The following is a 13369-nucleotide window of genomic DNA, read 5'->3' on the forward strand; positions in this document are numbered from 1 at the left end:
TGGTGCCTCAGCTGTCGGGTTGCTTTCGTAGCTCTTGTTTTCGTTTTCTTTCTTCCTCCCCTTAGGAGTGAAAGGGGCTGTCTCCTCCCAGCTGACCAGGCTTGCAGCCCAGGAGGGAAGCGGGCCAGGAACCTCCGGGTACCTCCTGTGCGTGGGGCATTCCGCACTCAGTGCTTCCCCTCTTCCAGCTCTTTCAAGATGGACATTGTCATTTAGCACACAGGCTGATGGCCGCTAGGTCATGGCCAGCAATCCATCCCCACAGCAGCAGAGACAGAACCCAAACGGGGGCCCTCTTCCTCATTCCCTCGATGGTGGTCTTGAGGGGGCATCTCCCCTCCACAATTTATTCCCAGCTCTTCCTCTGTACCTGGCATGCTCCAAGGGGCCATGGTGGCAGTGGGGCTGGGGACAGCCACAGTGGCTAGACAGCAGCCATCTCCGTGGCCAGCTGCCTCTCAGCCAGGCCAGACACCCCAGTGTCCACCCACCCCCTGCTCTGGTGCCCGGGGATTTGCAGGAGACCACCCCCGCCCCAGGGAGCTCAGCATTTATTAGGCCCTGGCTGTGGACCAGGCATCTTCCTACATACTGTATCTTGCCAGAGCCGCACAACACCCTTGCGGGGGGGAGGCGTTCTAGAGGAGAAAACTAAGACTTGAAGCAATCTGTGCAAGGTCACACAGCAAATCTGTGGGAAGCTGGGGTTCAAACCTCACAACATGGACTCTTCCCTGTGCCCCGTTCCTGCCTTTGCCTCCTCCCATCTCTTCTCCCCCAGCCTCCTAACCCAATATTAGGGCCGGAGAACTGAAGAGCTCCCAGCTAAGGCAGGCCCCCCCTCCCATTCACAGAGCCCTGCTAGGGTGGCTGGCAATGGTGAAGTCCAGGGCAGAGATGGGGCAGAGGGGACGCCTTGGATTTGACTCTGCGGTGGGTGGTCCACCTCCCTGAGACCAGGCATCCAAGTCGGGCAGCACATACTACCCAGTCCACAGAAGAGGAAACAGAGGCTCTGAGAGGAAGGGACCGTGTCCGGGGTGGGGACCCAGGCCTTTCTGCACTAGGTCAATGAGCCAAGCACATCACCCCAGCCCCTGGGGAGCAGGAGCCGGGCCCAGCTGGGTGAGGAGCTGGGAAAGGCAGAGCTGCGTGAAAGGCTGCCGGGAATCATCACAAATAGGACACAACTAGTATAAATGGCAGTCGACAGAGTGCTTTTCTGATCTCACTAGAGTCTATCAGGTAGGTGATAAAATCATGCCCATTTTACATATGAGGACACAACCTGACCAACGGCCACAAGGATGTTGAGAGGGAGGGAAGTGTTCCGGCTGCAAGCCCCACCCTCACCCCCATTCATAATCAAAGCCCGCCTGGGGGCATCCGGAACCCAGAGGAGCCCGGGCAGGGCAAGCCCAGCAGGCCTGGCCCTTGCAGTGGGCTAGACTTGGGTTCCAGTCCTGACAAAATGCACCGTGAGTGACCCTAACCAATCCATTTCCCAAGGGGGCGGCACCAGAACCAGAGATGGAATTCAAGCAGACAAAAGCACAGTGTCAGCACTTGGGAGGGAGCAGGGCAGGAAACCAAGGTCTAGGGCTAGGTGTTGCATTGGGAGATGGCCTATGGCTTAGCTGTTCCCAGTCGTCACCACTGGGGCCACCCAAGGACCAACTTGGTCACCCAGGTCCCCATGTCCTTGGTCAACCGCCAGGCGTACCCACACTGGGGCATCAGGAGAGGGGAACCGGGAGAGGCTGGAGCTACTCTCCATGCCGGGTCTCTCACATTTGGATATCAGGGCAAAGGACGCACCTGCTATCCTGGAAAATCTCCTCATCCTCCGCAGGGTGGGGTCTGTGCGTGGGGAATGTGGGGGCGCATGGCACAGTCCAGGTTTGGGCCCAGGAATGCAGCTGGGGCTCTAGCCCTGACTCCCTGTGCCTCCTTGGGCCTCAGTTTCCCCATCTAGGAACTGGGCTGGCTGGTCTCAAAGTGCCCTCTGGTGGCCATTCTAGCATGGTTTCTTTATACAATCAATCACCTTTGATTACCACATTGATGGGGGAGGACAGGTGACCAAAGCATTGCTATCACTGCTACAATTACCGAGATCCCACACTCACTACAGGCAGACCAGATACCAGGCTCAGGGCTAAACATTACTTGGTTCTCACAACCACTTGGCGCAACAGGTGCATGCACTCACATTACAGACAAGGTTAGTGAGACCCACAGGGCAATCACTTTGCCCAAAGTCTCACAGCTGAGGATAAAGAATGACGAAGTGGCTGGGATAGAACACAGGCCTGTCTGATTTTGAGTCCGAGTTCCCAGCCGCAACCCTTTGCAGAGAATAGAAAACAACTGTCAACTGCCAAATGTGGCCAATTTGGCTCCAGAAGCCAGGCCCAGCCTTGGGTCCCAGAGCCCCAACTGCCCAGACATCCCGGTGGCTGAGGGAGACAGAGAGGAGAAGCCACTATTTCATCCAGGCCCCAGGTGGGAGCTGCAGTCCTTCTCTAGGTCTCTGTTCTGACACTAGAATCCTTCTCTCTCTATTTAGCTGTCCTGGGCTCACACCCTTTACCACAGAGCTGTCTAATATGGCAGCCAGGTGTGCAGAAAACCTCGGCTATCACTTCCTGTCATAGTGACCATTAGAAGACCACCCCAGGTCAGAGACAGGCGACCTTACAGAGAGATCAGAGCTGCCCCACGAGGCCACGGGGGCTCAGGCGCAGACTTGGATAGAGGAAGCTATGTTAGTGGACACTCACCTTTCCAGGGTGGCTCTGTGTTTTCTTCACTCATACCCCTGTCTTTAGATCCCAACCCCATTTCCGGAGCGGGGAAACTGAGACAAGTTCCAACTTCTGAACATGCCATCCAAACAGCGACTCCTAACTTTGCCCTACTGGGCTCCCTCGGCTGCAGCCTGGACTCCACGCCCAGCTCCACGTACGCCCAGCACCACTGCGCCTGCCCAGTGCTCTTAAAGGGCCCACACCCCGTCCCGACCCCAACGTTGCCGGAGAAGGTGGGGTCTGGCCAGTGCGGTAGGTGAGAGCAAGGGACTAAACGTTTTCTGTTTAAATTGCCACCATCACCAGCTCTCCAGCAAGTGGCAGGGGAAGGGGAGGAGGCAGAAAAACTGAACTTAGTATCCCAGTGACTCCACGTGTGACCCTGGGTGACTTGTGTGCCTCTCTGAGCCTCAATTTCCAGATCTGTTGAAGGAAGTGGCGAAACCTGGAGGAGTGAGGTGGCATCAGGTGATGTGTGGTCAGCAGGATAGGGCAGATTTGTCCTGTAAGAGGACCCCTCTGAGTGCTGTGGGATGTAGTTGTCTGAGGGTCAGACAGAACTGGTTCCATCCTGAGACTGTGTGCAGGTGTGTGTGGCCTCAGGCAAGTGATCACTCCTGACTCACCTATTTCCCAACTGTAAACTGAGGCTCCGATGGGGAGCTGTGGCTCACGCCTGTAATCCCAGCACTTTGGGAAGCAAAGGCTGGAGGATCACTTGAGCCCAGGAGTTCAAGACCAGCTTGGGCAATATCATGAGACCCCATCTGTACAAACAATTTGAAGATTAGCTGGGTGTAGTGGTGTGTGCCTGTAGTCCCAGCTACTCAGGAGGCTGAGGTGGGAGGATCACTTGAGCCCAGGAGGTCGAGGCTGCAGTGAGCCATGATCGCACCACTGCACTACAGCCTGGGCAACAGAACAAGACCTTGTCTTATAAAACAAAAAAAAAAATGAGGCTACTATTTTAATGTATGTACCATGTGAGGTTTAACTTAGGAGATGGGTGGTCAAATCCCCTGGGTAGCACACAGCTGTTAGGTAAAAGACGTACAACAAAGTTAGATGGAGTATTCCCGTCCTCGCCTAGTGCAGCTGACTTCCAAGTCACCTTGGAAAGTGGGTTTTCCAGTCAAAAGAGTTTGAGAAACAGATGCCTATCCCGGCTCTTGGAGATACACAAATCGTATTAACATATTAAAGACACTAACAAATCCTACAGGCAAGATTCCCTTTTAACTTTTTTGCAGTGGCACAATCTCGGCTCACTGTAACCTCCGCCTGCCAGGTTCAAGCAGTTCTCCTGCCTCAGCCTCTCGAGTAGCTGGGATTACAGGCATGTGCCACTATGCCTGGCTAATTTTTGTATTTTTAGTAGAGATGAGTTTTGCCATGTTGACCAGGCTGGTCTCAAACACCTGACCTCAAGTGATCTGCCTGCCTTGGCCTCCCAAAGTGGTGGGATTACAGGCATGAGCCACCACACCCGGCCCCCTTTTAGCTTTAACCCAGCATTTTCCTAACTTTTTTGACCACCTAAGTTTTTGTTTCCATCTATTTGTACCCCATGGAACAAACAGGACTTCAGGAAATACTGAGTCCTGCCTCTTATTGCAGTTGGGAAAAATGGGTAAGTCCTTTCTCCTCTCTGGACCTCAGTTTCCCCAATTACACCGCAAGGACTCATAATGAGTATGTGGCAGAGCAAGGACTGGAACCCAACCCTGACCTGGAGTTGCTGGGTCTCATTTCCAGTACACCCTAACTGGTCCTGTCCATCGTATTGAGTTAGGCACAAAAGAAGGGTGAGGCCCTCAGGGAAGAGAAGGAAGCCACATTTGAGAAGTAGGGATGAGTACTCTTATTTTGCAAGAAAGGAAACTGAGGTTCAGAGAGGGGAGGCAACTTGCCTGAGGGCACACAGCAATTTGGTCCTGAACTCTCCAGAGGCAGTCAAGACCACCTTCTCTCCTTCTTGGGGTGAGGGTACGAGGGTGGGGATGGGATACTTCCTGTCTCAAACCCTCAGGGCACACCCAATAGGGCACTCACAGGTGGTCTTCCTGACCACATCCCCAGGTTCCAAGCTTCCTTCTGAACCCCTCTGAGGAGGCCCCTGAGTGTGACGACAGCGGCCCCTGGTGACCAATCTCCAGGACCTCAGCAGCCCCACCCTGTGCTAGCCAAGAGCAGATCTGTGGGATCCAGGGAGCGTACCCCCAAAACTAAGGGGTGCCAACAGCAACTGGGACTCTCAAATATCACTAAGAATCTTGAGGTGCTAAGAAGACCCTAAGCTGAGATCTGCGGACCTGGGTTTAAGTCCCTGCTCCAAACCCTAACCTCTCCTGCCCTTACCTGTTAGAAGCCATTACAGCCTGCTGCTATGGAGAAATGGAATGTGTGCCTGCTTTTTGGAAAGGCCAAAAACACTAAGTAGTTTAAAAAAAAAATCCTGCCACCCCCTAGAAAGGTTGAACTCCACCACATCCAGGCTATGTGTCCTTAGCCATGGGCGTTTACTTGATTGAGCCTCTTTCTTCATCTGTAAAATGGGGATACAAATTTGTACCTGTATCTGCATGATTTGGGCCAAATAACAGAAAATCCCCCTGACTCAGCTGGTTTCGATGAGAAAGAACATTTATTATCTGGAATAATCATAAAAAGCCTTAAGGCAGGGTGGCCCCACGGTTGGTTAATGCAGCAGCTCAATGGCGTCATCAGGGACCAATGTCCTTTTCATCTTTCTGTTCTGTCAAGGCCCCTCAGGGGCACAAAGTGGCTGCTACAGTTCCAGGCATCACATCCGGATGCAATAGTGACCAGCAACAGAGAGGCTAGTCTTTCTTTCCCTAGAGTTCTCTTACTTTCCCAGAAACTTTTCCCAGAATTCCCCCTCCCCCAGCAGACCTCCCCACTTGTCTCATGGGGCAAAACTGGGTCACATGACTATTCCCATACCAATACCTGGCAAGGGAAGGAGAGTCATGGTGACTGGCTCAGGCATTGTAAGGACGAGGAGGCATGATTTCTAGAATGGTACAAACACTAGAATGAGCTCGCGCACACGGTTCCTGAGATTATGAATGCCAAACACTGAGCACGGTATCTAATACATGGCAGGTGCCTTATCCATATTGCTTCCCCCTTTCTCTGATTCCCTCTAAGAAGACAAGACTCCCAGCCTGGCCTCTCCTGAGCCAGCCTTCCACCCCTCAATCATGGGGCTTGGGTCTCCACCACTCAGTGCCTCTCCCATCCTGACCTCTGGCCCATCACTGCCCTCCCTCTTATTTCTATCTCAAAAGCTTGGGATGAACAAAGATCACTTCATTGTCCCCAGTGACACTGGATTCCTAAGGAACAAAAGGAGGTGCTAGATTATTATATAAGTGCTTTCACCAGGGAGCCAAAAATTAATAACAGCATGAACAGAGGCTGGAGTATTTAACTGCTCCATCCAGACAACTGAAATGATCCAAGTACACCGTTATCTGGGCAAGGTGCAGGGACTGACTGCCGACTACGACATTATCACATTCGGAAATGTCAGAAGCGTGCATTTTGTGGGGAGATGAACAGTGTGGCTGAATATGGCTTTTGATTAAAACAAAATTCCCAGCATTCATCTAAAACAATAATAACAGCTAATAACAACAGGGCATGTAATAATGAACCATTCACAGGCATAAGAGGTAATTGTTCAATTAAGATCCCAGAGTTTCAGAGACTGTCTTTTCTGATGGGGTCCCTTTGTTTTTGCCTCCAGTAGCACTAATTCTTTCCCAGTAGTGCTTTAAACTTGGGAAGAAAGAAGCACTCCTGTCAAATATGACATACAAGTGCCTTATCATTATTAAATACACATACATGCGCACAATAAGAAGTCCTTGCTGGAATAAAGTTAGGGGTATGAGGCTCTCAGTGAATGCTGACAGGCTTGAGAGCTCCGTGACAGTGACAGGCAACAGCCAGGGCCTTCACTGCAGCAGTGGTCTGGCCTCGTTACCTCTCACTGCCCAGGGACCAGAGTGCTTTCTCTCCAGCACGCGTTCTGGGGACAGAATGCCTGGCTTCAGGCCCCAACTCCACCGCCTAGCAGCCAGGTGCCCTGGGCAAGAGGCTTCACCTCTCCGAACCTGTTTCCTCATCTATAATACGGAATATAGTAGACATTTAGTTTTTTTGGCCTGCCCGTGTTCTATTTACTCTCTCTTCTAGTGTCTGTATCCATTAGCTATTGCTGCCTGCACTTAAAACACACACACACAAAATAAAAAACCCATGGTATCCAAAAACATTCATTTCTCATGCCGCTGCGGGGTTGCTCTGATCTCAGCTAGGTTGCCTGGGTGTCTCTTATCCTCTTCCTGAGGGCTGGCCCTGGCATGTCTGCTAACATCCCATTGGTCAAGACAAGTCACGTGGTCAAGCCCAGGTGTGGGAAATTATGCTTTGCCCGCGGTGGGAGGCCATCACAAAGTTAGACTGCAAAGGGCACAGATAAAGGGAGGAGTGGGGATTTGGGGCAGCTGACTTCATCTAGCACAGGTTTCAACATTCTAACTTAGCTCAGGGCACTGCCGTTCCCCACTTTCAGCCCCCTGGGTCTGGGAGAAGCTAACTAACCCTAGCTCTGGAGATGGCCAAAGAACTCAAGTCTGACCAATCAGAGAGCACTCTGCTTCCCAAGCCACAGTGATTGGTTCAGGAGTGGACACATGACCCAAGTTGGTCTAGTGAGAGTCAGGGACCTGGGACTTTGCTGGGATGATTGGAACAAGAAGCTCTTTTCTCTAAGATTGTTAAGTTGGTAAGATGTCAGTTTGCAGCTTCCAGGGGTTAACACCTTGGGAGAGCCTAAGAAGAAAGCTGTCATAAAGGAAGACAGAGCTGAGAGACAGGCACATAATAGAGAAACTGAGTCCTGATTACCTCATTCAAGCCCCTGAATCCAGCCATACCTGAAGCCAAACATGCCTAGTCTTTTTCAGTAATATGAGCCAATGTGTACTCAGACTTGCTGTCACAAGTCTGTGACCCCCAAACCATGACTAATATGGGGCCAGGGGTGGGGAGAATAATTAAGACTGCCAACTGTATAGAATCCCCGTGAGACTTCAGTGAGGTGCTGTATATAGAAGAAGTAAGATCAAGCCTGGGACACTCAAAGGGTTCAGTGAATGCAGGTGAATTTTTATCATTTGTTGGAAGTATTTACCTTCAAAAAGACAGAAGAGACCTCCTGCAGAACTGAGCAATTGAGGTGGGGAATATGGTAAGAGTTTATGGCAAAGGAAGGTTAGCTTGGCATCTTTGGAGTCAGATGGCATCTGGATTCAAATCCACACTCATCAGGTAGCTGGGTGACCTTGAACAAGTGACTTCATCTCTGTGTCTTGTTCAAGAAGGGAAAAAAACCTCTTATTCTTTACCTTCCGGGGTTACACAGAAGATGAAATGAGATCATGTGGGCAAAGGGCCTGGGGTTTTGGAACTACTGCCTCAGGTTCAAATCCCACTTCATCTACTTATCAGTTGTGTGACCTTTTGCAGTGTCCGCGCCTCCTCAGTCTTAGAGAGACTGAATGGCAGTGTCAGACACAGTAGGCACTCCACAACTGGTAGCTGCAATGATAACCTGAAGAGTGGCTAAAGGAACCAAAGTGCTCAGTCTTGGAGAAGGGCACATAGGGCAGGGGAAAGGAGAAGGGCATCAGATACCAAACTAAGGATGCTGCTTTTTTACAGACTTCAGAGACGATGAACCTCCTGTCACAGGAAGTATGTAAATAGAGAGGTGTAGGCTTGGTAGTGAAAAGGGATCAAGCTTGGATATAGGGTTGGGATAAATTAATAATTCCCAAATATCAGTCATTTCTAGAACATAGTCATCATTTTCTCCATGAACATTTATTCATTTAATATAATTCCTTAAATAATCTAAGTATTCTTTTTTATAAGCTATATTTTTATTATTAAATGATTTTATTGTAAACTACACTTGAGACCACTACTTTATCTAGAAAACTGTATCGTTTGCCATAAAGAGAAGGCTTTATTACTCTAAAAATAAGATGAAGTTAAAATGTTTTTTATTTTATTATTTTTTTGAGACAGAGTCTCACTCTCTCACCCAGGCTGGAGGGCAGTGGTGCGATATCGGCCCACTGCAACCTCCACCTCCTAGGTTCAAGTGATTCTCCTGCCTCAGCCTCTTGAGTACCTGGGATTACAGATGCACACCATCGTACCCAGCTGATTTTTTAATTTAATTTAATTTAATTTTTTGTAGTTCCTGAGTCCTTATGGTCTTGAACTCCTGACCTCAGGTGATCCACCTGCCTTGGCCTCCCAAAGCACTAGGATTACAGGCATGAGCCACCATGCCCAGCCACTAAAAATGTTTTTAAGTTCTTCCTAGATACCATGTCCTTCCAGAGGTTCTGAGCCTAAGGCTTCTCTTTATTTGAAAACAAAGATTAGTGAATGTTGGGAAGGCATTTAAATACAGAAGCACCACACTGAGACCTTGATACAGTCAGGGAATACAGAGAACTGAAAAGAGAATATGGGTTTTTTAAGTGTGATCCTATGTCCATTGTATCACCTGAGAATATTCTGGCATACCACCAGTGCATGTCCCACACTTTGACAACACTGGGAAAGGTCATCTTTAAGATTTTACTGGAACAAACAAAATCCTAATGACTTGTAGATTTTTAAGTTCCCCCAAACAGCTATTGAGTCATAGTCAATATCCAAATCATCAAATATTTAGAAAAATCACAGTTGGAAAAACTTACTACATGGCTAAAAGTGTACTCATAGGAAAATTCATAGCCAAAATTATTTCATTATAAAAAAGTAAAAATAATTAGCTGGCACGCGCCTGTAATCCCAGCTACTCAGGAGGCTGAGGCAAGAGAATTGCTTGAGCTTGGGAGGTAGAGGTTGCAGTGAGCCAAGATCGTGCCACTGCACTCCAGTCTGGGCGACAGATTAAGACCCCGTCTCATAAAATAAAATAATGAAAATAAATTAAACACTAACCTTAGAAGTTACTGAGTCTCTTTGAGTTGGGAGGGTGTTTTGATTTTGTTGGCGGGCCCATCCCATCTGCTCCTAGAGAAGTGACCTCTTCACAGACCCAGAATGAGCCACAGCCATTCTTGGTGACAATGTTGGGGTGAAGGGTGGACATTTTCAAAAAGGACTGTAGTAGATGCTGCTGGTTGCCTAGGCAATATCAATTCCCACATCTTCTTTCTCATGGAACCGAGACCTGGCTGGAGTCACTTCCTTCCTCTATATTGCCATCTCCTTCTTTAGGCCAATTGCTGTTTCCTGCCTGCTGATTGGCTGAAGCGTGAGACACATGACACAATTCTGGTCAATAATACAAGAGGAGAGGCCAGCTAGGACACTTCAGGGAAAAAGAGACAGGAAGAGCTGTCTTCGCTTCTACTGAATGAGGCTGAATCTGGATGTAATGTCTGGATCAAGGACGCCATCTTGTGTCCTTGAGGAAAGCTGGCGTGACGAAAAAGCCAGCACACCAGGCATGCGTTGCCTCACACAGCGCCTGACGCATGGTTGGAATCTATACTTAAATGCTGAAGGAATACATGAGGGACAGAACTGGGTCCTTAATGAATCACAGAGACCCTGAATTAACCAGCCTTAATATCCTCCCTAACTTGGGACATCCTGCTATCTGACACAATAAATATCCTTTTTTTTTTCTGCCAGTGGAAGTTTTCTGTTACTTGCTGCCCAAATCACATAAATATATGAACACTACAACCACAATTCTCTCTTCTTCCTCACTGATTTGGGTATTGACTATGATTCAACTGCTGCCTGGGGGAATTTTTTTTTTTTGAGACAGAGTCTCACTTATCGCCCAGGCTAGAGTGCAGTGGTGCAATCTCAGCTCTTTGCAACCTTCACCACCGTCCCCCCAACTACCCCCAACAGGGCTCAAGCAATTCTCTCACCTCAGCCTCCTGAGTAGCTGGAATTACAGGGGTGCCCCATCACACCCACCTAATTTTCATATTTTTAGTGGAGACAGGGTTTCACCACGTTGGCCAGGCTGGTCTGGAACTCCTGACCTCAAGTGATCTGCCCACTTTGGACTCCCAAAGCGCTGGGATTACAGGTGTGAGCCACCATGCCCAGCCTGCCTGGGGGAATTTAAAGGGTCCCAGGAATCACTCGATCATCACAAAGCCTGTGCCCACTTTACAGATAAGGGAACTGAGGCTCGGAGCATTTCTAATCTACCCACAAATACCCAGAAGAGTTCCTGAGGCAAGACTCAAATCAGTTCTCTTGAATCCAAATCCAGAGCTTTTTTTTTTTTTTTTTTTTTTGAGACAGTTTGCTCTTGTCACCCAGGCTGGGGTACAATGGTGAGATCTTGGCTCAGTGCAACCTCCGCCTCCCAGGTTCAAGCAATTCTCCTGCCTCAGCCTCCCAAGTAACTGGGATTACAGGCAGGCAACCACCACACCTGGCTAATTTTTGTATTTTTAGTAGAGACGGGGTTTTGCCATATTGGCCAGGCTGGTCTCAAACTCCTGACCTCAGGTGATCTGCCCTCCTCAGCCTCCCAAAATGCTGGGATTACAGGCATGAGCCACTGCACCTGGCCCAAATCCAGAGCTTTCTAGGACATTCCCCGACATGCCAACGTTCCCCCCCTCGCTATCCCTGCTCGTTTCGAGGGCACCCGAGGCAAAATAGGCCCCCTCCTTGTCCCAAACAACCAGCTTTAAGGGAAGATCCAGGTCGCCATCTTGTCTTCTGACCAACCCAGGGGAAAAGCCCAACAGCAACAACTTAAGTAAGAGTGTTTTCACTTCAATCAGAGTAGAGGAAAAGGAAAAGTGTTTCTCTCTCTGCCCCAGACCTACTGCCCTTCTCAGAGTTGAGCCCCAGGGGCCCAGTCACTTGGCTACTCCTTCCCAGAGCCTGGCCTGAGGGAAAGATGTTTGTCTGCAGCCTCCGAAGAGCTGACCTGCCACTCTTAGCTGGGGTTCCCTGTGGTTCTGGGGAGGTTCACCAGGAAGCACCCGGTCTCCCGGACATGGGGACTGGCTCAGGCGCAGCCTTCGACACAACCCATCTAACCAGAATGGCTTTGGGGATGCCTGTTGAGAGCGCTGGCTGAGGACCCCGTCTGGGTGTGGGAACAGATAAAAAATCACGGAGCCCTGGGAAGAACTGGGCTACCCTGGACCACGAGGGGTACAATCTGCTCCTGGAAAGCAATGTAGGAGGAGGTCAGGGGTTGGAGCCCCCTGGCCAGACTTGGTGATAATCTGAGTCCTCCCTCCTGCTCATGGAGCTTGGTAGACTCATGTCCCTCCTGCCACTGACTCTCCCCTTCTGACAGATGAAGAGGTGGAGGCCCAGAGAGGTAAAGTGACTCAACTAACATTCCCTGAACCAAATAACCCATTGCCAATGCAAATCCAGGACTGCTCAACCCAAGCCCTGTGCTATTTGCCACTGCAGCTGCCCTTGGCCTTGGTCTCCTCCCAGACCCAAGCTCTTCTCAACTGAAGCTTCAGAAGGATGTCAGATCCTAGCCCCAGGCTGGACCCGGAGCTGGGAGGCCATGGGAAACTCTAGCTGGCTGTGGCTTCGTTGGCTTTGGGGTGGGGGCAGCAGGGTGGGTGTTTGTGGGGTCCCTCCTCATGCCAGGAGGTCTGGAGCTGCCTCAGAACTTGATTGGTGTTGGGTGTGACCCCAGGCGGATGGCTGTTTGGCTGTGTCCCCACCCAAATCTCTTGAACTATAGTTCCCACAATTCCCACGTGTCATGGGAGTGACCTGGTAGGAGGTAATTGAATCATGGGGGCAGGTCCTTCACGTGCTGTTCTCGTGATAGTGTCACAAGATCTGGTGGTTTTATAAGGGGAGTTTCCCTGCACAAGCTCTCTTCTCTCTTGCCTGCTGCCATGTAAGACGTGCCTTTCACCTTCTGCCATGATTGTGAGGCCTCCCCAGCCACATGGAACTATGAATCCATTAAACCTCTTTTTCTTTATAAATTACCCAGTCTCAACTATGTCTTTATCAGCAGCATGAGAACAGACTAATACAGAAGGGAAGAGGGTCAGCCTCACCTCTGGCTCATGACTCAGAGCTCCAGGTGGCATGCGGCCCCGTGGACAGACACAGGCAGGCAGTCCTCAAGGAGGCACCATCCCACTCAGCCAGCAACACCACGACCCCCACCCACCCCAGCTCCACAAGCACTGCCAATGTCCCCCTGCCACCATAGTCCTCACCACAGCAACCCGTGTGCACACCCAGTACCCCTGCTGACACTCCGGGCTCGCCCACTGCTATGCCTCCCCACTTGCAGGACAGCCCTCCCTGCAGCACTCCCAGTGTGACTGTTCCCTGATGAGCAGCAGAGCCCCACACCTACATCATCAACCCCCAGCCAGCATTATTCTCCGATGCCCAAATGTACTGTCTCCACGGGGATCATTATCCCCCAGCCAGCACTACTGTCACCCCCACCAGCATCACTCTTG

This window comes from Chlorocebus sabaeus, chromosome 11, assembly GCF_047675955.1.
Source record: "Chlorocebus sabaeus isolate Y175 chromosome 11, mChlSab1.0.hap1, whole genome shotgun sequence".
Lineage (NCBI taxonomy): Eukaryota > Metazoa > Chordata > Mammalia > Primates > Cercopithecidae > Chlorocebus > Chlorocebus sabaeus.